At 35.7% G+C, this 23,840-nt stretch overlaps 1 long non-coding RNA gene across 1 annotated transcript in view; it reads left to right on the top strand.

Moving 5' to 3' along the window:
- The window catches only part of LOC111554590, a 308,769-nt gene extending 298,202 nt beyond the window's left edge, over positions 1-10,567 (top strand). The window contains exon 3 of the long non-coding RNA XR_002735282.3: positions 9,562-10,567. This is a non-coding gene — a long non-coding RNA (uncharacterized LOC111554590). The remainder of the gene's footprint in view (positions 1-9,561) is intronic.
- Positions 10,568-23,840: the final 13,273 nt, after the last annotated feature.

Genomic DNA, 23,840 nt, shown 5'->3' with positions numbered 1-23,840 from the left:
TCCTAAGTACCCGAGAGCAAAACTTGCTACTTGAAGTTCTCTTGAGTTAATTGCATTGCACCCTGTCTTCTAGAGTCTACACTTTTTCTAAGATTTGTGATTTCTCAGGTAATAAGTAGTGTTATGCTTAAGAGTCAGATCACTTGGTACTAGCCCCAGAACTTAAAAGTATCTAAATGAAATAAAGTTGGATTTAAATAAATATTTTTGGGGAAAGGAAAAACGCTTTCTCATTTTCTTGGTTCTTATTTAATTAACGTTAACATACATATTTTTCATTTTAAGGTATTTAAAATTATTTCTGGAAAGGAGTATGAGCAAATGTAAAATTTCAAAAAAATAGTCGTAACTTTGGTGTTACATTAACTGTTGATTGTCTCTGAAATCAAAAGCTCTATCTTTAATACTATTAAGTCTGCCTGTGAGCTATAAGCCATTTTGTTAATTAAAACTTTCTGAATTTTTCTCTATAAACCAAAACAGACCACTATACTTGCAGCAAATATCCATTTCATTGTACCACACTGTGATTGAATTCACCTTTTTTTAAAAAAACATTTTTAACCTTTATTTTTAGCTTTTGTTCTAATTTCACTTTAAGAAATGTGTTTCATATTTGCAGCCAAATGAACTTCATGTTTGCAACAATAAGAAAGATGTGCTTCTTTCTTTGAAAACAATAACCCCTGTTTTTCTGAGACATATAAAATAAAACATTAATGGGGAGGTACACCATGTTCCAATATGGAGAAAAAATTTTTCAAAAACTAGGTTCTTCCTAATTTCTAGGTTCAATTTGCTTTTATTCCAAATTAACATTTTTTCTTAAATTTTACAACTGTTCTAAAATTGATCTTATCTGGTCTTATCCTTTTTTCTTAAGAAAATGGGAGGGGAGCAGAAACTGAAGATAAATTGATGTAGATTTTTAAACATAGTAAAAGCTATAACAAAATCTGATACATGGATCAATGAAAACAAAAATGGAAGCTGGGGGGAAAAGACTCTAATACACGTACTAGAATTTAAATGAAATGGAAAGATTTTTAAAAGCTATATCTTCTGGAGTTTGCTCATGTGTAGCAAAAGATATATCTCTTTTAGACCTTTCCAAACATCTAATCCCTTCCTGCTTGTAGAGGTTGTTTTGATGGAGGAGAGGGCTGAAATAATTCAACCAAGGGACTTAATCCACAAAATTTGAAGCATTCTAAAGAAAAAATGTGATGCCAAAGTTGTCCGTTCTTCATAAAGTTAGAGGGCTAGACTGCTCTTTTAGCCATGAATGCTACCTTAGAAAGCAGGTCCTGAGGAGATAAGTATTTTTCTCCAAGTAGTTGATTAGTGATCCTAGGAAATATTGGCAGGGGAGCAGAGAAGTAAGACAGGGAGGGGAAGGGCAGCCCAGACAGTTTTTATCAGGCACCTTACCACTGTGGGCAAGTGGAGCCTGATCTTGCTGGGGAAATGTGAGCACTGGTGTAAAACATACTTAGACTCATCCACTCCAACCAAAGATGAGACCACTCATGTATTTACACAGCACATTCTCTGTTATTGGTCTAGGGGTGCTGGATTGGGGAGAAGGATAGGTGTTACTCTCTAGGCACTTGCAATCTGCTGCTCCTGTAGACAACACAAAATTTAGTGGCCAGATAAAGCCTCGGGTAAGTAAATGGAGGTGCTGTTAGTTGGAAGTCAGACCGGCAAGCTCAAGTGCTAAAGGCCAGGGGAAAGAGATGAAAAATAGAACTAGCACTGTCTGACACAAAGGCCAATACTCTAGGAGCTTAACTTCACACAGTAAAGAAATAAGGATTTTTGGTGTTCCTGTGATAACCTGAACTGAAAAAACAACAAAAAGATGGGGAAGGAAAGCTGACCATTGTTGAGCTCGGCAAAGACTTGTGATGGGAAAGATAAATCAGTATGGAAGAATCAACCTGGCATCTGGCCAGTCTAAGGAGGAATCACTGTGACCATGATCTGGGGGTGCCACTGAAGAATTTTAGATGCAGTGATGTTTCACAATGAATCTTGGGGTGTTTCCCTGTCTGTTATACTCTCCCCCAATTACCTCCAAACTCTCAGTAACAATTCAAGTGTAATAGCCTTGTGTTAGCAGTGCCTTGGGAAATAAACACAAAGGGACTGTCCCTGCTAAAAATGAAGCTGTTCAGAGTGGTGATATGATGGTCACATGTGTTTCACAATTGAGCAAGGGTTTGGCATGAGATGTAAACACTCTGAGAATGGAAGTCTCACAGGTATCCCTGGAAATATTAGACTGCTAGCAATCCTGTTACTTCATATAGATTTGATTTTAAAGAATGACAGCAGAAGGCTATAGGACTTCTGAATTTACTTAAAATTTTGATGTATTGCTTATTTGAAATTTTTGCATTAGTTTTGGTTTTTCAAATACTGTATTGAAATATTATTTATATTGATTACTGAAGGCTTTTTGGTTTCCCCTTTAAATTTTTCCCAGAGGTGAGTTGCTTACTCATTTGAACCAAATGCTCAACTTCACATACAGATATTTGGGCCACACCTTATAAAAAAAAAAAAAAAAAAAAGTAGTATCAGTTCCTGGGCAAAGGAAATGGTGATGGAAATTGATTTGCTATTTGGGGTGGTGGGGCGGGGGAAGAGGTTCTAAGCTCATTCTTTGTAACAAATACATTTTTGTTTATTAATGTGTTAAAATTTTAAAATAGCATTAGATTTTTGGGTACAGAAGGGACTTCTAAGCATAAAGCAAAAGAAAACTACAAAGAAAAATATGCATAAGTTTACATAAAATTAAAGCTATTCATTTCAATAATGAAACAAGAGAATCTAACAAATATTTGTAAAAACTAAGTTATTAATACATTAACATTTTTGAAAAGTAATTTTGAAGTTAGAATAAAGATCCTTAAAGGTATCTGTACTTAATACAGGAATCTCATTGCTAAAAACTTACCCTTATAAAATAGAGATGTGGCCAAAGATTTGTGTGTATCTGTAGTGTTTTATAGCTTACCAGTAATAACAAAAATTCTGGAATCTAAATGTAAAATTATAGGAATAAAGAAACCATGACCTAACCATAGGATGGAAGATTATACACATATAAAAAGTATGCTTTTAAAGATGATTTAAACTGGCCTTGAGCAACAGCAGTGGGTTTACATGGCTGAAGGGACAACGGGAAAATGCCTTTGAGCTGACCGTGATCATTGTAATGGAGACTATACTTGACTGAAGGACAATTTGGAAGATCCTTCTTCCAAAGTTTTTTGGATTGTGTAAGTTCTATGGTTCTGAGTAAGATCATGAAGGAGAGGAAATAAAAAAAAAATGACTTAAGTTGGATTTCCTAGGATGCCAAATGTGGTTTGATTTAGAAAAATAAATATATATCATGCAGGAAATATAATCTCACAGTGATGGGATTATGGGTGATTTTCATTTTCCTGTTCATATTATGTTTTTCAGTATTATATTTAAGAATGTGTTCCTGGAGCAAAGGTTTTCTTCTCTCCCAGCTTATCACTTTAGTATATCTTCCAGATGTTTTAAAGAAACTTCTTTCAAATAAACGTGATAATTTTGAGCTGTAGGAAAAGGCCTACAGCTTGAAAGTGGAATTATTTTTCCCAGTAACTTTCATATTTTAATAATGTAAAGCCAGGCTTAGGAAGTATATGCGTAAAAGGAATGAGATGGCAGCAGAAGTGTAATGTATGTTTTGGCAAACAAATGTCAGAAGATGCTTTTTCAGATGAAGCTATAAGACAATTCTTTTGGTCCTGGTTGGTGAAGGTTGTTTTATCAATTGCTGAGATGTTCATTGTTCACTCATTCTGTGTGAAATCACAGGTTGTAACATTAGGATCATTAAACTGAGCATCATGGGCCTGAGTTTCCAGTGCCTCTTCTAACACTCTCCATCCAGCAGAGCTTAGCTTCCATTCACCTACCAGAACTTCCTTGTTGTCTGCAAAAGGAGGAACTTTGTGAAAATCTTTTTTGAATTTTCAGTTGCATCTCTTTGAAGTATTTGCAAATAAGATTTTATTAAATCAATATTCATAAGTGGAATTCACCATTAGAATTGCCCACTTGGAGCTTACAAAATATATGCCACCCAGTGATTGCATTTTATACAATTCTTTGTATCTTTAAACCTGGGCATAAAAGTTCATAAGAGACTCCAACCCAGAATCCTGAGGAAGCAATCCTCTTAATCTAGTCAAATAACAAAGAATCTCCCATTAGAAGATACAAAGAGATAAAAAGAAAGATACGATATACAAATATGTCATTATATGATACATATTTAAAATTATATTTATGACATATACACTGCACCTTAGAACAAACTTTTCATGTAAATTTGGCAATTTTTGATTGATGGAGTTTTAAGGTACATCTTTATTTTAGGGATACTGATGCCTCAAAAATGGACAGTGAATGTACTTTAAGAGTAACAATGAATCTAAAGTACAGTAGCACCATGTTTGCTCAATGGAAATATCCAGTGCTGTACCACAAATGTTAAATTGTTCTTCCTTAAAGAGTGACATCATGCAGGAAATTCAAGTATCATAATTCTTTTTTAATTACAAAGGAAGCATCCCCTCTCTATTTTCTCCCCTGTGGTCTGCTTTTTATTTTGTCTGACTCAATGACTTCAGTGAATCACTGGGTACAGTTTGCTATCCAACTCGAAAGATATATTGACTGGCAGGCTCATTTATTTACCTCCCTCCAAAAAGGAAGAAATCTTTTTAAAAACTCATTGAGACTCTCCACTTTGAGCACAAAGAGGAACATCTTAGATGAAGTGTGAGCTCTAAGGAGAAGGGGACTAGCCAGGATGGCATATTTTGAATGTGATGCCACCTCTCAGATGGCTTTCATTTTCATGCCCGGGAGCATCTTAAAAAAAGAAGCTGGATATTGCATATAAAGTTTAGAGAATTGAGTATTGTCTACTAAAGCAACAAGATTTACGAGAAACGTCTGGCTCAATTGCATTAAGAAAAAAAATGATTTCAAAAAAAATCAGTTCCCCGCCTTTTAAAATGAAAACCATCTGCAATGAAAAATTTAAAATGATAAATCTTCTCCTTTCACACTGCTACTGATAAATGGTTAGTTTTCCTCCTCTTTTTGGAGGGAGCGGAAAAGGGATTTAGAAATATGTGATATTCATGCATGCAGACTTTTGGTTAAATATCTATATACTGTTTTTCTGGAATTTCGAATAAGATTCTAAGTTTGTATTATAATCATCATATGATATTATGAGAGCTATCACATGAAAACTCCAGGCTGTAACTTTTTGGAGTTGAGGTTCGATAACATTTGACCTTTCTTAGCTATGAAAAAAAATTTGTTTCAATACATACAGCAATTTCAAATTCATGGAATATATTTATGTCAAGATCTACTCAATGTAAAACATTTTAAATTAGCCAGTTTATGCAAGCTTATGTTTATATTTGATAAATATTTAATAATGTTTTCTATGGTGAAACCTCTTAATTTTGATTAAACAATCTATGGATTCTAACATTCTGAACATAAAAGAAGACTAAATCCATAATCCTTTTTTCTTCTCTAATTCATGTGCCCCCAGATACACAAAGTGGGTAATGATTTAAAGTAATAATGCTACATGCTAGTGTCTTTTGTTTGTTCCATACTATAAAAGCCTATAGGTAAGTGTCCATTGTTTCAGTTTACCCAGATCTTAACAAATAGTGAGATCCTAAATAAAAAGCAATGACTGAATTCACATAAAATCATTCTCCATATACTGTCGCCCCCAGATTATGAATCTAGAGGGCACTGATTTACACATGGCTTACTCTGAAGCAGGAGTGAGTAGAACTGTCCCTAATGGGGGCATCTGTTCCTTTCCTCAAAAAAGGGGCACTCAGGCTCCTTCGGAAACATGCGAGTTTAATTGGAAATTCTGGGTGCCTACTTTACTAGTCATAAACTAAGTAATTGTTTCCTAATGCAAGCTGGCAGTGCCATTGAGGGCAGATTATACAGACCTGCCATCCTGAGGTGTTCTAAACAAGTGACAAATCATTAACAGCAGGTCTCTGGATCTCTGAGTGAGCTCTGTGGCTGCTACTGGAGGGAAACAAGACCAGAGAGGAGCGAGGGAGATCTGAGCAGGCAGAAGCTGCTGCGTTAATGACTGGCATTGTCAGCACTGTGCGCTGGGGATGACTGCAGCATCTTTTCTTTCACCTTCTTCTCAGGGGTGTTGCTATGGGTACCATCTGAGAGGTGTCATAGAAAAGAAAGAGCAGGAGGTAGACTGATGAACAACATAAGGAAGTAAAGGATATGCAATGGCATAACAATATGAAGACATTCTTCCCATACAAACGAGTGTGTTGCATACTTCGATGGGGACCCATTAAATATGGAGGATGGCAGACAGGAGAATTGGTTGAATTGTCAACAAATGACAAAAGGTGCTTTGGAACTATTTTATGGCCGCAATTATCCATCAAGATAATCGTAGTACTGAACCTTTATCACTTGGGTACAATCTTTTGTCACTAAATTAATTTATGAGCCCCTGGGAATTGTATGCATGCGTGGTGTATGGCTGTTTTTGCAGTATGGCAAGACTGGGGAAAACTGTTCATTATTTTAAAGGCTGTGGTTTTTTTTTTTTGTTTTCCCCCTCTTTTCAAACTCCTGCTCTCTCCCCTGATCAGAGATTCTGTGAAGGTGCCAACTCCCTAGCACTTTGACTTTGAAATTAATCATGGTAGCCTTCCCTGTCCGTAATATGTTAATCATCATTAGCCCAAATCTCTTGCGCTCTCTCTCTGATACTTTAGCCGCCTTTGGATAAAAGTCAGAAAAAAAATTATTAGGAGCATTTTAACAAATTGCAGCATTTCAGTGATTATGTAGCAGTTGTCAGATTCCTTCCTGGCAGAGTTGGAAAACTGACATTTTCTTACTTTCCCAAGTTAATGCTGTTTTAATAAGTTGAATAAACAATATTGAGGTAGAAAACATTTTGCTACCCACCTTTATATAGTGTTTATAATCAGAGTCCAGCCATATATATATATTTATAGAGGAGATTATGAAAAACATTCTGGTGAGAACACAGAGCAACTTCCCCTCATCATTTGATTGAAAATAAAGTTTATATTTTATGGGTCATGTGGCATTCAGCCTTTCCAAACTGGCTTGAGTAGTTTCTATAAAATATGTAGCTGGAAATTTTGGTTCTTTTGTTTTAGTTTTCTTCTTTCTCGTATTTACTTTTTGTTTTTTTACTTGTTTTTCTGTTTTAAAATCATGGTAGTTGCTGGGAATGTCAACCAAAATAACATTCATAACCTGAAACTACCACCCATTATTTTCACACATATATCATATAACTGTCACTGGAAACCAATTTCTGGGGTGAGTTGACCAAACTCTTGGGAGGCTATTGCAGATACTTCTCTATAAAAAATGTTTTTACTAAAATCACACAAAAGAACCCTTGGCCCTGGCCCTGGCCCTACTGCATAGTTATTTTTTTAAGGCATCAGTTTACTCAGGCAAAGAAACAAGAGCTGTTCTTAGAAAGGGATGAGGTCCTGACTTGCAGACACTTCTTTTTCTGGCTATAACTTAAGATGTAGATCGTTGGTAGAACTAGAAGTAGATATTTATGGGAAAATGAAATTGGATTTGACTAAGCAGTGAGAGCTAAGACAGATTTGAAAATACAGAGAGGGACCTGATCTGTATTCATTAATTTGTTCATGAATTCAACATTTATGGAACAGCTTCCATGCATCGGGTACTGTACTTGATATTAGGGAAACAAAGATGAATAAGACACAGGCCTCTCCCAAAGACATGGTCTTTATTTTATTTTTATTAAAAAAGATGAGATCTCACTCTTGCCCAGGCTGGGGAGCAGTGGTGCCATCACAGCTCACTGCATCCTCAAATTCCTGGGCTCTAGGGCTCCTCCTGCCTCAGTATCCTGAGTACCTGGGACTATGGGAATACCCCACCATGCCTGGCTAATTAAAACAAAATTTTTTTTGTAGAGATGGTATTTCCCTATGTTGCCTAAGCTGGTTTTGAACTCCTGGGCTCAAGTGATACTCCCACCTTAGCCCCCCAAACTGCTGGGATTATAGGCATGAGTCTTGGTGCCTGGCTGCAAGACATAGTCTTTAAATAGCTTATTATATAATGCTGTGAGTAGCATGCAAGCATAATAGTGTGATCTGAGACATCTAAAAATGAGGGCAGTAGTGAGATTATAATTCACTAAGTGGTTTCCAGAGTATAAAATAAAATGAATGCTTTAATTTCCAAAGGCTCTTAAGGTAGGAAAAACAATGTGAAGTATTAAAAACAAGAGAAGTACATTGAAGGTGGTATTACAAATTCCTTGCTAGGCAAGGGTAAGATGAGAGCCAACACAAGGGATGTAGTTGGGATGAACCACAGAATAGACCTCAAAATTTGGGACTTAATTACCTATATGTTACTGTATCCACCTTGAAAAGAAAATGCTGTTTGCTGAATTAAAAGTCATTATTTCTGTAAAGTGTGCCCTAATGGCAAGTAAGAATTAAAAGGTTCTTAAAGTCATTCTTGGGTTCGAGCTGTATATAACCAGGGCATTTTTTTTTTTTTTTTTGGTAATGGAGTTTCTTAAAATCAATTATCTTTTATTATGGGCTTCAAAATTGTTCTTCTAGCTATGATGTCAAGTTATATCTAGTCCAGCCAGAGTCGTATTGTGAAGAAATAATTTCTAGCACAAAAGTCAGTCATTATTCAATTAACTAATTCTATCATTAAATTTGGCTTTTGTTTTGAATTTCTCTTCTCCAGATTTGAAAGTTGTTTACAGATACTGGAAACATTCAGAGTAGTATGTGCGGTTTATAACATTACTAACTCAGCACTGTTACTTAACAATAATGCCACCTGCCATTAGTAACAATAAAAAGTAGCACCCATTAAATCTTGCAAGATAACCAGAGGCCATCAAGTCATCCTCAATACTGCAAATTTTAGTAAAGTTTATAAAATTATCCAGCTGATTTAAAAATTGGATTTCAATATATTTACAACCTCCAAATGTATTACAACATTACAAATTGCTCTGGGAATTTTTTTATACTCAAAAAAGGTCAGCTTTTACTACAATGTAAAATTTAGAGCCCTTATTGAAATCTGTCTTCCAGAAAGCTGTGAGGAAGTTTTATGCAACCATTAAATATATAAACACTTGTAAAGGACAGTGTATCTATATATACATACATATGTGTATATGTGTGTGTATTCATATTTACATAAAGCATGTGTGAATATACATTCTCATATTTATCTGTACATATGTCTGCCCCTGCATCTGGAAGAATATATTTGTGTTTGTAGAGTTGGTCCAGTGTTCATATCCAAATGCAAATTTTGACTCTTAGAAGCATATTTGTATCTTTTCCTTTCTCAGTAGTTTTGCCAGTTGGTGTATTTCTTTGCTTATTTCCACTTTTTCTTTCTCTGCAGCATCCCCCATGAAGTGGCGCTGAAAGATCACGTTAGCACAGTTCCATGATGTGAAATACCACAAGTCTGCAATTTTTCGGTCTTGAGAGTGTCGCTGGGCTGAGACGATGGAAATCTTTCAGTAATTATACCAGTTTGTATTCGTCTCACATTTGGGACCAAATACAAATCCGATCCACTCTTTCTTCCTGTGAATATTCATAAAAAACAAAGTGCCAATTCTGGTCTAATCATGTATGGAACCAAATATGTTGATGAGTCCTAAGTATATACTGTGTGTCTGTATACATATGAATATATATATTTGTACACACTAATTTTGCTTGTGTCCTCCTCTGTGCAATTTGTTTGTTTAGTATAGGGGTTGCTGTTATAATGTGTTAATAAGCTGCTGAAAGCTTGGCACCTATTACTTGAAATGACAGCTATGTTAGAAGCCTATTAACACTCCATAGCAGCAGCTCTGCAGCTACTAGAAATGAATTTCAAAGAAGGTAAATGAACAAAAGCGATTCATATCTCTTAGGAAAGCAAATACCATGCCTAGAACCATATATACTTTGGAAATGTACAGTGTATAAAATGAAAAACCTCTTCCAGTTAAAGAAACAGCGGAAGGGAATATTTGGAGAAAGGAAGACTGCCTAAAAGATTTCCCAACAACCTTGAAGACATAAATGTAAAGGATACCAAACATCACTTCCTCTCTTTGTTTCTATTGTATTTAAACCAGAGCTGTGTCAAACTTACAGGAACAGAATATAGTACAGGTAGAGGAAATTCACTTTTCATGAGCAAAAGTTAAATCATCTGGATTTAGCTCAAACTTTTTCTTAGTTTCTGAGCTTAGAAGGATACCCTGTGCTATTGTTCTCTGAAGCAGGGCTCTTTGAGTCAGCTTGCTCTGCTTTTGAACTACTTTACTTTTGACTGTCATTGGAGTCTGCAAGATGGTTAAAAGTCCTGGGTAAACCTTAATCATGATAATAAAAATGTGGTAAGTTAAGTTCAGAGTAGGAGTTTTTCTTTCTCCTTTTTGTGATACGGTATGTGTGGGGGTGTGTGTATGGCAAAGTGGGAGCTGGGTTATATGCTGAGAGTACAGTTCCATAATTCTAGGTTAAATTAAGATTTAACTATTAACTTTTTAAGGCCCTTGCTTTTGAAATCAGCTGTAATGAAAAACAAGTACTTTTACATTTCGACTTATGCATGCACAGAAATTAAAAATTGCTTTCAGAGTTTGTGTAAAACTAGCAGTGAAAAGTTATAATAGGCAGTTTCATCTTTAGAATAATTTATATTACCTCTTTAATATCAGGACAGTAACACATAGTAGCATTATCTTTGTGTTCACAGCACCATAATATTACATAGAATGTTTTATATACCGTGCTAGTCATGATATTTCTGTGAATGGCTACTATGACTTCTAAAAAAGAAAAGCTGGAAAGGTCTTGGGAGAGAAAGAAAATGGGTGTAGACTCTAAAAATCTGTATAAATATAAGCCAAACATTCTTTGTGTACGTGCATGTGTGCATGTACAAATAAGGCTTTACAAATTAGGTTGGGATAGATTGTCATGGAGGAGGAAAGAGGTGAAAATAAAGGCAATCCTCTTATCACTGAGACTCAATACAAAATGTGTTTTGAATGTTGTCTAAATATTCAAACTCCGATTTCCCAGGTAAGCTGACACTACCCTTGCCCTTTGGTACACTAACTAGAAATGCTCTTAGGTGAAATCCTGTCAACCAAAACTTAGTTTCCCCAGCCCTTCTGTACACTAATAGTACGTTGACAATTGATGCTCGTTATGAATTTAAAGGTAATTTTGTTTGTTGAATCACTAACAGTTTAATTATGCTCAGTATTGTTTGTACAAAATGATTTTAAAAAATGGATTCTAACATCTTAATGTGTAACCCATGTATGATATAGATAGTAACTCTATAATTCAGAGTAATTGATTAACCGAAATGCCCCTACTTCATATCTAGCAGAGAACAGGCTAAATTTAAATTAAGCAGCATCTTATTAGCATTTTTAAAGACTTGTATTGAGAAATGCCAATTACCAGTTGTTTGTGAGCTGCCCAAATATTAGAATGTTCTGAATGTATGGAATGGAATATGATCATTCAAACAGTAAAGCAACAAAACTAAAACTGTATAATATTAGTATTCCCTAAATTGGTAAACATTAAAGTAATTGTATTTCCTTGCTCTTTAAAATAATTATTTGATTTTAACCTTTTATTTAAAACATAACATATATATGGAATAATTCATGAAGCAAAAACGTATACTTCAATAACTTACCATGAAAAAGAAACACCCACGTGGCCATCACTTGCCAGCATCTTAGAATGTTTTTTCCAGTCATGGCCCACTCTTTCTTTCTACTAAAGTAACCATCATCTTTGCTTTCTTGCTCTTTATAGTTTTACAACCTAAATGTGAAATTTCATTTATCTGCTTTTTCAACTTACATAGATAGAATCATGCAGTGTGCATTCGTTTGTATCTGAGTATTAGTCTTCACGTCTCTACCTTTTCACCATCATTAGTTATTTTTAATGTTTTAAAGTAATCATTCTGGTGGTGTCTCATGATAAACTTTATTTAGAGCAGTTTTAGCTTCACAGTAAAACTGAGAGGATGGTACAGATATGTCTCATTTACCCCGGCCCCACACATGCATAGCCTCCCCAATTACTATTGTCTCCTACAGACTAGTATATTTGTTCTAGTTGATGGACCTAAACTGACACGTTATTATCACTTGGAGTTCATAGTTTACATTAGGGTTCACTGTCAGTGTTGTGCATTCTAAGTGTGTGACAAATATAGACTGAGACAAATATAGACTGAGATGTATCCACCATTATAGTATCATAGAGTATTTTCACTGCCTTAAAAATCCTCTGTGCTCTGCCTATATCTCTCCTTCTTCCCTCATTCCTGACCCCTCCTGATCTTTGACACCCCTGTCTCCATAGATTAGCCTTTTCCGGAATATCATATAGTTTGAATTATATAGTATGTGGGCTTTTCAGGTTAGCTTCTTTTACTCAGTAATATGCATTTAAAGTTCCTCCATGTATTTTCAAGGCTTTGATAGCTCATATGTTAGTGCCAAATAATATTCCATTGTCTAGATGTACCACAGTTCATCCATTCACCTACTGAAGGGCGTGTTGGTTGCTTCCAAGTTTGGGCAATTATGAATCAAGTTGCTGTCAACACTCATGTGCAGGTTTTTGTGGACCTATATCTTCAGCCTTTTGGGTACCTACCAAGGAGCACTACTGTTGGATCATATAACTGCCAAACAGTCTTCCAAAGTGTCTACGCCATTTTGCATTTCCACCAGCAACTGTACTGCTCCATGTCCTCACTAGCATTTGGTGTAATCGGTGTTCCAGATTTTGGTCATTCTAATAGGTGTGTAGTGGTATCTTACTGTTTTAGTTTACACTTCTACGATGACATATGATGTGGAACATTGGAGCATCTTTTCACATGCTTATTTGCCATCTGTATGTCTTCTCTGGTGAGGTGTCATTCTTTGGCCCATTTGTTAATCAGGCTGTTTTCTTGTTGAGTTTTAAGAAAACTTTGTGTAATTTGGATTAAGTCTCTTATCAGATATGTCTCTTGCAAATATTTTCTGCTGGTCTGTGGCTTGTATTTTAAATCTTTGACAGTGTCTTTTGCAAAGCAAACATTTTTAATTTTAATGAAGTCCAGTTTATCAATTATTTTATACATTGTACCTTTGGTATCATGTCTGAAAAGTCATCACCAGTCCCAAGGTCATCTGGATTTTATCCTATGTCACTTTCTAGGAATTTTTACTTTCTAGGAGTTTTATAATTTTGTATTTTACATTTAGGTCTGTAATCTCTTTTGTAACGCCCTCTTTTTTTTTGCATCTGCATACAGATGTTCAGTTCCAGCAACATTTATTGAAAAGACTGTCTTGTCTTCGTTGTATGGCCTTTGACCCGTCGTCAAAGATCAGCTGACTCTTCATTGTGGCTTTAATTGTCTTTCCCTTATTACTAATGGACTTGAACACACTTTTGTATGTTTACTGCCTATCTTTAATAAGTAGCTATCTTTTTCTTACTGATTTGTCAAAGTTTTACATTTTTAAAATGTCATGTGAGGAAGTCCTTTGAGTTATGTATGTTTCAGATATTCCACTGTGTGGTTTGTATTTTAACCCTCTTATCAGTGTATTGTGATGAACATGATTTATTCAAAATTTTATTGTTTGCTTAAAGTTGAATTTTTCTAGAAATTTTAATCTAGATTTTAAAATTTATTGGTGTAACAATATCTGCAGGCTCTAGAGTGATGTCTCTTTTTCACATTGATGTTGGCTACTTACACATTTCTTTAAAATTTTGTCAGTTTTATCAGGAATTTAACTTTGTTAATCTTTACAAATTTAAATTAGTTTGATTTTGTTATCTATTGAGTACTTATTTTTAACTTTATGTACTTCCATCTATCCTTTGTCTTAAATGTCTATTCTTTTTCTAATTTTTAAAGATGCAAGCTTACTTTGAGTTTGTCTCCCTTCTTTGTTGAATACATACATTTAAAGCTATAACCTCCCTTGACCAATAGTTTTAGCAGCATTCCACAAGTTTTAATAGGTCATAGTTCCCTTATTTAGTTTAACATGTTATCTAAAACTATTTAAATTTTTCTTTGATCCTTGCATTATTTAGAAGTATATTGCCTAATTTTCAAAAGTACGGGGATTTACCAGTTACGGTTTTACTGATTTCTATCTTATTTGCATTGAGATCTGAAAATCATATATAATAATAATTCATATTATATGATTTTATTTTGAAATTTTATGAAATTGTTTTATTGCCCAATATATGGTCAATTTGGAAAAAATGTAATATATCCTTAAAAAGAATGTATATTCTGAAATTGGTGGCCACTTTGTTATATATATTTCAATTACATTTCTTTTTGATCATATTAAATTTTTCTATGTAGCTTCCAAGTTTTTGTTTTATCACTTATTGAAAAAGATGTGTTAATTATTTATTGCAATTGTTCATTTGTCTAAATCTTTAGTTCTGTCAATTTTTACTTTATATATGAGGGTATGTTAACCATAATACATTTAGAATTGTATCTTCCTAGTGAATTATATCTCATCATTATTAAGTGTTCCTTTTACCTCTAGCAATCCTTTTTAGCCTTAAATTCTACTGTGAATAATATTAAAATGAGCTTTTGTTGTTTCTAACACTTTTGAATCCTTATATTTTAGATATCTGAAACTGTTTACTTGGTTTTATTATTTATAATTGGCAATCTTTTTGTCTTTAATTGAAGCATTATATTTAATTTATTGATTGATATATTTGGCTTAAGTCTACTATCTGTTCACCTGACTTCTTCCATTTACTCTTCTTTTTAAACCTTGCTTGTTTTCTATTAGAGTAATTATTTTTCATAATTTTTCTTCTGGTAGGTTGGAAATTATATGTTCATTTACTGTCCTTTGGATGATTATACTAGAGCTAACAGCATGCATTCTTGACTTACAGATGTTTAATACTAATTAGTACTCTTATCCTCTTGTTGAATAATGCAAAAACCTTAGAATAATTTTATTTCATTTATCCCTACCTTTTTAGAACAGACATGCATGCACACATATGCACACATACATTCACAAAACAATTATTTTATACAGTCAATATTGATATTCACTCTAATGTTTACACAGTTTGTTGGTTTTCAGTCTTTTTTAAGTTTCTAGTCTTCTATCAGACATTCTCGGGGAGAGTTAGTAATGCAAATTACTAACTATAATCAAAAGTGAAAGTACTTTCCATATATTTGGCCTAAATCTTTCCCAGTCTAATATGAATTTCAGTATTTTGTTGATTACAGTAGTTATTTATATAAAGTAAACTGGAGCATGTAAGTTATTTTATAGGTTGTTGTTCTAAGTCTTACCATGACCTGTGTCTTAGATTGGGTTCCTCAGAGGCAGGTTCTCTGAGGATTCTTGTGAAAGTGACTTATTTAGGAAGTGTTCCTGGGAAAAACTGGTAGGGACTTAGAAGAGAAGTATGCAATATCTAAGAATGGTAACTTTGGCTCAGCCACTCAGAGGTGCTCTGAGGACCATGTTGGTCACAACTTAGAGGTATTCCAATCAGTGGCAAAAGAAGAGTGTTTAGACCCCTGTACTGGTCAGTCATTGTTTAAGGGATGTCCCCAAAGTAATATAAAGCCCCCTACTTCCTGTCATCCAGTTGCAGATGCAGAGGCTGGGTATTTGCAGTACAAGCACACTGGGAGCTAGTAAATTTGATGAGAAACCCGATGGGATAGAGGCAGATAAATGACTGTGTCTGTTACAATCTATATGATCCTGCCTTGATTAAGATTCATGGATGCAATTCAGGGTATCCAGGAACTTCAATGGAAAGAAAAAATATTTTTGCTGACATCTAATGAAATTTAGCATTTTTCAAAATTATGAAACTCATAATACTACAGTACCTGTAAAGTATGTGTTCTTAAGTAGCACAGGGCTTAGCATGTAGTAAATTACTCAATATATTTCATTTCTGAAAAACGTATGAAAAAACACTGAAATTAGCTACAAATTAATCTGTTCTAGCCAGATTTCCAAAGTAAACATCCTAGAATTTGACCAGAAAGTGAACATGTTGCTATAATCTGATCATTCACTACACTGCAAATAATAAAAATGACCTGCGTCACTAGTCAAAGATACGAGGAGGATGAATTCTAGTAGATAACCCCTGCCCAAAGTTTTGACTGTTTAAAAAAAAAAAAAAAAAACCAAAAACTCAATTAATAATGGACATTTTAAAAAAATCCATATCTATGAAAGGAAAGGGTGTTTCCCGAAGCAAAACTGGGCAGGTATGTTGTCCAGAACCACCGAGTTTAAAAAACAATGTGAAATTTCCTTGTCTCAGATGAAATAAATCTCTAACCAAAAATCAGAGATAACGAGTCTTATTACTTGTGGAATATAGTTTTGTATCAGGAAAGCTATCTTGGATCTCACCTAAGGAAATTTCAATACTGAAGAGTCCAACAGTAACATTACAGGCCAGTCAGGTAGTTGTGGTGGTTTGGCTCCATGAGAAACCTACATAAATAGACTATAAAGTATATTGGTTTATCCTATTTCCTTCCTGGTACTAAATATTCTCACCCAACCTACGAAAGACTTTTCTTTTTAGGAAAACAAAAAAGCTGTTTCCAGCTTTATGGTCTTCTGAATACTGTGGAAAGCTTCAAAGAGTCCTGTGAAGACTTTTCCCTCCTGATTGTTGCCTCAAGTTCATTTTTTTGTGGGGCTAAAATATACCTTCTTCTTAGAAAGATGGTTCAGCTCCAATTATTTCCTGAATTTAGCAACTAAATCTCAATTACATTCCTAGCAGCCTCATTTCTTCCTGGGCTTTGTGCATTCTTTGGGCCAGGAGCTCCCTTGGATATCAAAGGCAGCTCCTTGTAGAGAAAGGGGACGTGAAGGGGCACAGGAGCCCAGAACCTGACCTCATGTTACTGCCTCTGCTTGAGAAAGCAGAGAAGTTAAAAAACACTCACTAAATAATTCCCTTTAAATCAGAAGAAAAATGATTTTTTACAGTTAACAGTTAGATGCATGATGATTAATGTTTTCAACCTTGAGGGCAAACTCTGCCTGTTTAGTATAAATTTTTTATTGCTGTGTTTCAAGTGAAAAATATCCTGGGGTCCTTTTGAATTTCAAACAATTAGTCCAAGTTCAAAATGTATTAGGTTAACTGTATATCTTAAATTTAATTTTAATATTCTTTGACTCTGAAATTGATAAGCAAGCATTTATTTGCTCTTGAAATCTGTCAAAGTTTGACAATCTTTTATCCTTAAATAGTATTAATGCTTAATGATAAAAGCCTGGCCTAAGGAGTTAACATTTAAGAACTATATGAACCCATGGGGCCAGAGCTTCAATCTCTCTGGTCTATTCCCTTCCCATGAGTATGTACTGTGTATTACGGAATTTAGTATGGGGCTTCCTCCTCTGGGGGACAGTTGACTTAGATGTAAGTGGTAGACTAGGCAGAGGTGAATGTCATCATTAGCTGTACCACTGGATTTCACAGAAAGACAAAGGGACCAATTTATGTGGTCTTTATATGAGGGAATAAGAGGTAACTGCCTATTTTTGTCAATGAGAACATAAGAGAAAAACCTCAGTTAGGATCCCTGCTCATCTGTTTATATTCTGGGCAAGTATAAATTTCCTCAGATGTTAAATACAGAAGGTAAAATCTACCTTAATAAGTGGACATAATAAAAACAGCCCAAAGCTTCTGGAAGGTAATTACCTTAGGGGAGGTACAGATATGTATAGGAAATGTTATGTGTCTTTTGTCTTAGATTTAAAAAATTTTTTATAGCAAGAAAAAAGCAAAATTATAGGATTACTTTGAGGTTTTTTGTGTTCTCAATTGAAAAAAATCAATAGGGGTCCTTTTTGGAAAGAAATCTTCCATGAAACTTCAGTACATAAACAGATGAAAGTGGAACCACTCAGCTTGCATTAAAATGAGAATGCAAAGCCCCAGCACCGTGGTTTTCTCTTCCCTCCTCGGTAGCTCCCCAACCCCAGGCATCCCTAAGAGGCTCTTGGCTCCAGGAAATAGTGATTGAAGCCACTTAAATAAGGGTTAGTGTGGACCATAAAAGAGCCTAGAACTGTTCCAGTTGTACAGCATTTTCTCAAGTAATGCTAACTATTAACATTGTTGTCACTGGTTGTTCTTCAACTTTATTCTGGAAGAGTGGGATCATTTATGAGAGCAAAAATGAAATAGCATTTTCTTTCCTAAAAGAGCATTTATCAGTTCAGTCTCTGTCATGGAATCAGTAGTCCATGCTGCTGATCAAGATATTCTGTGTTGAGCCTGAACTGGCTAGTCAGCTAGTGTTGGTGACTGAGGATTACATGGATTCACTTTTTCTGATCCAAACTACGCAGGTGTAGGGGCAGCTGTAGGGGAGTCAGCCCAGATGTTCTCAGGCTGGCTCATTTATTTTTAGTGGGGCTACCTGATTGCCCATTTTAAAAGCTCAGCCTTGACTTGTTTTTTAAGATCCAACTTGATTTTTGGCAGGAGGAATGAAGGTCTAGTTTAGCACTTCGGGATTCAGCATTGATATTTCTTTTTTTTTTTTTTTAAGCTTCGTAAAATGAAAATTTATTTAATCTATTTGAAAAATAGCTGTTTTTCCAGATACCCACATGATCTGTAACTTTTAACCACACAACAATGAGGTCATAGGAAAAAAAAATGTTGGCATTCCAATATACCCAAAGAATATTGTTAAGTATACTTCAGCATTGATATTTCTAACTCCTTGCCGCTCTTAACCTTTTGACTACATTTTGAAAACCAGACTTCCAGGTATAATGGAGCCGACTTATGCCAGCTCATGAGAGCCAATTGTTAATTTCTCAGGAATTTCGCCAGCTAGATGATGTCACATAAGTAGCTTACAATTAGCGATGTTGACAGCATTCATACTACGGAAACTCACCCTGAAAATCGGATCTTTCCCCTGGAGCATACCACTGGCTTAGGAACTAGCCACCAATTTATGCTCCACTTCTTATGACTAGATCTCCATTTCCCTAGATCTGAGTTTCTGTGGTGATATTATAAAAATATTTGTACCCTTCGTTCTCGGAAGACTTTGCCTCTAATGTCGGGAGTCTGATTTTTGTATCTTACCTCTAGGCTGGGCCCCTCTTCCCTATTACCTGCTCATAGATCTCTCCCAGTGCCTATCTAGCTAAGATGATAGTTACCTTACCTCACTGATTATAGGTCTTGAACCATCATCCTGTATTCTGCATTAGGTTATATAAGACTCCTGAATGCCTGTTTACATGCTATTTATTGAATTTCCCTTTGCCAGATGTGTTTTGTCACAAAGTCTGCAGTTCATTCCCTTCTAGTTTGTGGTTCCCAGTTTGCTTTATCCTCTTCCTAATCTCTTCTGTTCTGTCCCAATTAACTGCAGTAACTCAATATTCTTTCAAAAGTTGTGAATATACTCCTCCTAGAAATTCTTTTTCATATTATTAGGCTTTAAATTATTAAATGTAATTTGTTAGCTTTAATTTTAAAACCTAACTTTGGGTTTTACTAAATAATATTTAATATCCTTAAGGTTCACCATATATAAAGTATTTAATTTCTTAACACAGCATCTATATTTTCTCATAAAATAACTAACATTAATTGTTGCTGTGCATGTCCCAAACATTGTTCCGTGTGCCTTGCATGTATTAATTCACTTAGTCCTACAGAATTCCTGTGAGACAGGTACTCCCACCAGCGCCATAACAGTTCAAAAATGCCATGCCAACATCAGGAAGTTATCCTATATGGTCTTAAAAGGGGAGGCATAAATAATTCACCCCTTGTTTTAGCATATAATCAAGAAATAACCATAAAAATGGGCAAACAGCAGCCCTCAGGGCTGCTCCATCTGTGGAGTAGCCATTATTTATTCCTTCACTTTCTTAATAAACTTGTTTTCACTTTATGGACTCGCCCTGAATTCTTTCTTGGGCAAGATTCAAGAACCCTCTCTTGGGGTATGGATCGGGGGGACCTCTTGTAACATTGCTTCAATTTTAGCAGAACTCATGTTTTTCCGATAGGGTCTCTTTTCAAACTGATGTCTTAGCTTTCTCAATGCCTCAAGCTAGGTCTTGTTCAGACATGTTTTAACAAGTTAATATGAGTTTATTTTGATGTAAAAAATTTTGAAATCCAGGCAGTTTTTTCATACTACACATTTTCCATAAAATTTTTGTTGACCCCTTGTACATAATATATAGATGTTTTATTACAATGCTTGTATAACTTGGTAAAACTGAGGTTGTGGAGTATCGTTAAGGACATAATTCTGGAAAAGTTTCTTTAATGATGTCTTGCCATTTACCTTCAGAAAACACCACCATAATCCTACCTATTCAGGTCATGAGATTTGGCATATTAAGTAGAAAATGGTAAAATTGAATTGCAACATTGAAGGATGAAGATGCAATATGTAGTTTTTAATCCTTAAGTCTAGAGTATTTTCTGGAAAGCTCACAGGAAAAATGGACAGATTGAAAGACCTCAGGAACCATCTGTGTTAAATTGTTTTTTCTCCAGTTGCTTCCTATAAACCTTGTAATTTAGGAACAACTCCACAGAGGGTCAGGCCACCATTCTAGCAAAGAACTGAGTGATTCACTGAATAGACCTGATTTCAATTCTTAGTGTGGAATCAATTCTGGGTGGAATCCGAAAAAGCAGAAAAGGGTGGAAAGTAAAGGAACATTTGTAAATGTCAGTTAATGTTGTAGGGGTTGTATCTTCCTTGGGGTTCTCATCACAATTGCCAATCAATTGAATTTGTAGAAAGAAAAAAACATGTGACACCTGTAGGAACACATTAGACAGGCAACTGGAACCTCTAAAATATGGTTTTCACCTTGGATCCTTTAAGCAAGAGACAGACCTAGAACAATGAGCCTGGCCTTCTTTAGGATGAATGCCAGCTTTGTCACAAGTTAAATTCCTTTATCTTCTGTTATTGCCAGAAAATTGTGGAAAGGAATCTGCCACTTCTTCTCCTATGATATTATTTAAAAAGTAAATGGTTGGGCCTCTGAGATCTGCACTTAGATCTGTTCTGCCTATCCCTACAGATACTACTATATCAGTTTCCAGGTGAAGAAACAGAGGCTCAGAAAGCATAATTGTTAGCCTATAGCTAATAAATGTTGGATCTGAACTACAGACCAGGTCTACAAACCAAGTAGGTGGTTCCTAGGGTTAGAGGAGCCTTTAAAGGTCATGTTTGTCATATTTTTGTGAGTAAAAAATGTCTGTGATATCAATGTTTAACTAATTTCAGTGGAATCAAATGTGAATGGGGGAAAGACCCTGCCAAACAATTATGGCACAGACAAATCATTTGTGTTTTTCCTTTTTGTCTTTGGTTGGCACTTTCTCTTTGGTGCTCTCCTACCTAGTGCCTGGGGCCACTACCTGTCTTCTAGATGCACAAGGCCTTCTGCTTTGGCATTCTACTTGTTTTACTCAGCACCCACCAGAACCCCTCCCCAATCCGTGCTTTGACTTTCTCTTCCCTTCATGTGATAATGTACTACTCCTCTTTCCTTGACTCTTAAAACCCCAAATCCTGGTTGCGTGATGGTCAGACAAGCCAACTCTTGCTGCTCTCTATCTAAGAAAGTATGAAGCAATATCTTAACCAAGTGAAATTAAACATTTTTAAAGAAAGTACTTCTAGGGCTGGAGCACTACCCGATAGGAGTTCCATTTCCAGCCAAAGATGCTTTGGTGTGTTTAAGTCAAATAGGTAGAGGCCTAACCCGCTTATATATAAAGCCAGCTCTGAACATTGGCATTTATTTAAATGCTGTTTAGGGACACTCAAGTCTTCAACACCGCACACACAGATTCAAATCAAACACATGCACTGACATTTCCCCACTTCTTCCCTACATGCTCATAATCTTTAAGGCCAAGTTGATGTCGGGACAACCCCAGAGAATGGAGATGTTCCTATGGGAGTTTGCCTAATGGAGCCACTGGCATTTCTTAGCCAGAGGAGTGCTGAAAGTGATGTCTTTGCAAAGTCTCCAGGGATTTTAGTTAGCATGGAACTCAGTATAGCAGTCTGTTCAGACCAGATCCAAACTACGTAAGAAATAGTGTATGGAAGACTAGACTCTTTTCTCTCTTTCATCTCTCAGCTGCAGATTGGTATCTGCTATGCAAGGGGCATTACAAAATTACACAATCAAGAATAACTGCTACCACTAATATTTAGCATCAACAAAACTTTTTCATGTGCCTGCCCTCTTTTGAGGCCCAGAAATACATTTTTTTCTTTTTTAGATCTAAAATTTTGATGAGGCTTAGAGGTACTAGCAGTTTTACTGGGACTTTTCCAAGGCCACCTAGTTGGAAGTTGACAGAATAATTTGTTGAGATTTTAATTTGTGTTTTGTTCTCATTTTTCTAACCCCAACTTGAGATGGTAACCTCACCTTTTTGTTCTGGGACCCTTTGTGATGGAGTTAAAAAAAAAACCCAAGGACAAGTTCCTTTTCTGCTTTGTTTTCTAACCTGAACTCTTTGAGGAGATTATCCCAAGGAAATGGAGAGAAGTGAGAGCCTTGGAGGAAAAGGAGAGGGCAATTTCCCCATGAGGTGAAGCAGCAGTGGGTTAAGGTACCTTGGGGTAGGTACTTCCCCTTCTTCACAGGGCCTAAGGGTGGGGAGGAGGCAGGACTTCAAAGGGAAATGACTTAGGTGTGATTTACCTAAGAAGGCTGGGCTACAGCTACCAAGGTCCCAAATTCCACAAAGATATCCTGCTGAAGAAGATAGACACAAGCCTGCCTCTCAAGGACCTCATGGGCTTTGAAGATAGTCAATGGTGGTAATCACAGACCAGAAAGACCACTGTAAATGTTCTTTGCCTGAAATCACAGAAAACTGATGTCATCCTGAAGGGAGAGACACCCTATAGTGACTGATTAGTTTGGTGGGACAGGACTACTGACAATTTCAATACGATTTAAAGACCTGAGTTTGTTAAGTATAAATGTAAACTTACTGATCTGGGGAGTCGGGCACTGCAAATTTGGTTGTCTTTCTATAGCACTTGCTGCTCACGGAGTTTACATTTAGATGGAGCGTGGGAAAGACCCAGCAGTCGTTCTGTATGTTTGTAGCACAAGAGAGAAATCCATACCCGGTCTCTTATTAAATTATACAGGATTTAATTCTGTGGCCATGTATCGCATGGTACTTCTGGATGTCTACATCACTCAGCTAGTATCAGAGGTCTGGGATGGCCATATGGGCAGGGCTGAAGACACAAATGGATCTCATGAAACATGAAGTTGATAGCTTTCTGTAGTGGGAGTAAGGGCTTATAAAACACATTGGAGGGGACTGCAGGAATTGTTGAAGAATCAAATTGCTTATTAGATTTTCCAACTCCTTGAACAACTTCTAATATTTTCTAGACCGAGCCATCTACTTATCCCCTCTGCCTTTTGATGATGAAACGTAACAATTTTATTATGTTGCTTCAGAGCTGAAAAATTTTCATGATTCTATGTTTCAGGAAAAATCTTTGATCCCCAACTTAAATTA

This window comes from Piliocolobus tephrosceles, chromosome 6 (genome assembly GCF_002776525.5).
Source record: "Piliocolobus tephrosceles isolate RC106 chromosome 6, ASM277652v3, whole genome shotgun sequence".
Lineage (NCBI taxonomy): Eukaryota > Metazoa > Chordata > Mammalia > Primates > Cercopithecidae > Piliocolobus > Piliocolobus tephrosceles.
Note: the sequence above shows the minus strand (reverse complement) of the source record. Positions and strands in the feature narration are given on the sequence as shown.